General features: G+C 38.0%; 1 pseudogene; it reads right to left on the bottom strand.

The window, feature by feature from the left end:
• Positions 1–2,790: 2,790 nt before the first annotated feature.
• LOC140607557 (spermine synthase pseudogene) lies at positions 2,791–4,128 on the bottom strand (annotated as a pseudogene).
• Positions 4,129–4,378: the final 250 nt, after the last annotated feature.

Below are 4,378 nucleotides of genomic sequence, written 5' to 3'. Positions count from 1 at the left end.
GGAAAACAAATCACAGTGGCCTTCAAGGAAAGTTGAGTGTGTGAACTTTTGTAACTAATACTTTCTATTTAAGGAATGTTTCATCCCCCCAAGTCCCATCTCTAAAATGATTTCACCAAACTGAGAACTGTTTCCACCCTTAAGTTTTATTCCTGGAAGTGAAATAATATGAATTTTTAGAATAAAACACTTAAAAGTCTGTGTTTCTGAATTTATGCATGTTTTACTTAAATTCATTTAAATATCAACAGTACTGCCTGAAACTGAATTTTTCCCTTTCTTCCAGCCAAGGGAAAGGTGTATGTGAACAGATTGATGAAAGAGTTAAGGTTTCTTTAAGGTGAGTAAGAAGCATGATGCAAGGGCAAGTAAAACCGGTCATCAAGCTTTGCTTTTATTTTCAAAAACTCTTACTATTTTACAATTTTCAGATTATTAATCCCACCTACCCCAGCCATTTAAGTCAGTGTTTATTCTTTATATACTTTAAGCACACTATAGTCACCAAAATGTTTTAAATATAGTAACCCAAAAGCAGTGGTTCCCAAATAAAATTGTACATCAGAATCATAAGGGGGAAAATACAGCATTCAAAACACTAGGCCCCTTTCTAGTCATATTGACCTTGAATTTCCAGAGATAGTATCTAGAAACATATGTCCTCAAAAAGTTTCCCAGAGTATTGTGATACAGTAAATCCATGGATTGCTCAACAGATGGCTGGTTGAATGGATGGTTGGATGGATGGATGGATGGATGGATGGATGGATGGATTGATTTATAGTTAATCCATTGATTTAGCAAGTTTTGAATTCTGTGCAAACACACGTATAAAGGCTGATTTTTAGTCTTTGCCTTGACTTACAAATACCCTTAACTCCTTACTATCTTCTCTTAGATATTTTCCTAAAAGTCCTAACGGAATCTCACAGATCAGAATTTAAGAATTTCTGACTTACATACCAAAACCACATTTACTTGGATAGTTTAACTGTTCTTTGCTCTTCATTGTATATGTAGTACTGATATCTAAGCATGACCTAGAATAACCCACTCTACATTACAAATATTTTTCATATCCCATCCCTTTCTCTCCTAAGGGGTGAAGATATCTCCAAATAAGGAAGACATTTTCTTGAAAAACATGGGAATTGATCTTAAGGAGAAAGAAATCAAGGAACTGAAGGATCGCCTACCAGTTGATGGTGAGAGTTTTGAGTGTCAATATATCCCTTAGCCAAACTTTGGACTTGAGGCTAGTCTCAGTTCTGGAATGACTGAAGATAGGATGTATATGAAAAGAAGAAAAAGAAAGAGTGAGTAGGCCTTTATCATAGCTATCAAACTGGCCCAATGGCTATCACTAGGGAAGGATCACCAAGAATCCTGCCCCATATAGATGGCAAGTGTCACTCTTCACAGGAAATGCCAGGATCTAACAGAATACTAAAGATTTTAATCTTTGAGTCCCTATTGCTAATCCAGCATTAAATAGAAATGGCCAACACTACGGTCCTGACACATTCAAGGTACTGTTTTAAGCATTTTACATATATTGTCTTATTAGATCTTGCAAAAAACTCTACAAGTCAGGTTCTATTTTTACCCACGTTTTACATATAAGGAAACTAAGGCACAGAGAAGTCAAGTAGTGTGCCTACTGGAATTTAATTATTTAGTAAACATTTATGGAGCATCAATCTTGTGCAGACCTTTAAACTAATGCTGAGATAATTGGAATACAAATGATTCTTGGTATCTCACCCTTAGGGGAATTTACAATCTTAGGATTATTATTACACATAAAACAAGAGTGTGAACACATTTGAGTAGTGATGGATTACCACCTTGACCAAGTCATAAGTGGAGAAAGAGCATGTCCCATAGGCAGCTTTAAGGTTCCAAACTAAATCTTGCCTATTAGAGCAATAACATCTTTTAAGTACTATCTTAACATTTCAATCCAGTCTTTCTCAAACTTGCAGGTTTACAAACTACTAAAACTGTATCCATTGACTTCTAGTAACTTCAGATTTTGAGAAACAGACTAAAGGAACTAAGTGCATCAATTATGAAAAAGTCTTTCAACTAAGGATAGGTATTGCAAAACAAAAGTTTTGTCATCATACTTGGGAACTTAACTGAATATATCAACATGATGATTATCATGTTGGCAACCTAAGAGCAGCCAGACAAGCATACCAGCATTCTGTCCTTTAAGGGGATCACTTGATGCCAAAGTGATCATAAGCCCAGAGGTAAAATCAGCACTGACAAAATGGAAACATAATTTTTAAATAAAATTTTTTAACTCTTTGTTTTTTCGTCTCATTTATAATTTTAATCAAAGCATTGCTATTCATTTTTTCTTAACTCTTTCTTATAAGCACCAAATTTTATTATTTTTTTTTAGCACCAAATTTTAATATCTAGGTCAATTTTTTTGGGAAAGAAACACCATCAAAGAACTTCCCTCCAGAATAAAACAATGATGTTCATTCCTCCAAACAACTGAATTTGAAGTCTACTGAAACAAAACAAAGAAGCACCCCCCCACACACACACACAGAAAAGTAACAAAAATCACATTCTAGGAGTTCAGTGCATTTAGTAGCCTTTGCTGTGCTGTCTAATCATCCTTCAGCTGACTTTTTTTTTAATTGGAGTTCAATTTGCCAACATATAGCATAACACCCAGTGCTCATCCCAACAAGTGCCCCCCTCAATGCCTGTCACCCAGTCACCCCCACCCCCCCGCCCACCTCCCTTTCTACCACCCCTTCAGCTGACTTTCAAAAAAATTAACACCCTAGCGCATCAAAATATACATTTTCCATTTGCTTTGTTTAAATTAAAAATAATAATTAAAAAAAAAGAAAACTTGAAGGAATTCACAATCAATTGCCTGACTCATTTCTATGTCATGTATAGCCTATGAAGGTCAGGAAGGCTATTTGCAGCACACATGATTAGAAGAGATTGGTCTTCAAGGTTTAGCTTTCTTCCAAACAGTGTAAAATACCCACAATTCCAAGTATGAGGGAACACAGATGATCTCCTTTGAGAATTCCACAGGACAATACAAGTGCCCAAGCTGTTCTTCATAGAGCAACAAGGCTTCTGTCAAATTCACACAGTTACCCTGTGTAAAATATTTCCCATCTTGTTTCAGTACTTTCATTGAGAGGTCAAGAATCAGTCTGAGAAACTCCCATGTGGAATCTTCTTCTGGAGATGTGGAGATTGGAACAGCTGTCAAATCATTAATCACATAATCAAACTCTCTCCCTTCTTTGGCGTACCTCTTCAGTACTGGAATACAGTCTTCTATTAGAACCTGATAGGAGTCTCCTTTAAGATTGTTTAAGACGTCACCACATGTTTTCCGCATGTATTTCTTATATTCATCAATCACCATTTGGTCAATCTCTACCATAGTGACCATCTTTGGTTTCAGTTTGACTATTTCACATAATATGCCCCATCTCCACCCCCCAGAATCAGTACATCTTTGCCACTGTAGTCTTCTTTTCCACTGCCCTTGATGTCCTGGGTAAACGCCAAATCACTCTCCGCCAGATTAACATCCCCACTAAGGATGAGAATATATCCAAACTGCTTCGAGTGTAAAATTTTAGTGTTCTGATAAGGTGAATCTTCATCATACACTACTTCATCTATGTCATACTCAACCAGGCGACCATGAGCAGTGGGCCAGTATCTGTCAATGGCCCCTCCTCGAAGTATGGGTGGTAACTGCTTCACCCGCTCAGTACTGTCCTGACTCAGTCTTTCATTCTTTCTTCCACTTTGTTCAAAAGACTGTTAACTTCTTGGCCTTGCATATCGCCACCATAACTCTGAATCCAACAACACAAATCCATGTGGGTAAATTATCGAATTGGCAAAGCTGCCGTTTTTGTTTATGTAGGTCGAAAGATAACCATGGTCTTGCCAGGTGTACACCAACTCCGTCATCCCTTGCTCCTGGAAAATGAACTGGAGGCCTTTTAGAATGGTCTCGCCATCAGCTCTGGCGCCGAGCTTGAAGTCGAGCATGCTGTGCCGTGCTGCTGCCATAGTGAGGCGAGGCCCTGGGCCATGCCTGGGGCAGGCGGCAGTGGGAGACGTGGGTGGGGGGGGGCACATTGGGATGCGGCCGGTGGGGAGTGGGGCGCGCGGGTGGCCGGGCGAGGAGGAAATAAAATTTTTTAACTCTTTTTTTTTTTTTCTTTTCTTTTTTTTTTTTTTTTTTTAAATTTTTTAACTCTTAAGACATTTCAGACCCATGCCTGAAAAAGAGTAGCCTAATAAATAATAGATTGTCTTGAAGGAAAAGAGTGCTTTAAACCTTGCTAATGTGTTGTGCTGTATGGAT

Source organism: Canis lupus, chromosome 16, assembly GCF_048164855.1.
Source record: "Canis lupus baileyi chromosome 16, mCanLup2.hap1, whole genome shotgun sequence".
Lineage (NCBI taxonomy): Eukaryota > Metazoa > Chordata > Mammalia > Carnivora > Canidae > Canis > Canis lupus.
The sequence above is the reverse complement of the archived record's forward strand: the minus strand, read 5'-3'. Positions and strand labels throughout refer to the sequence as shown.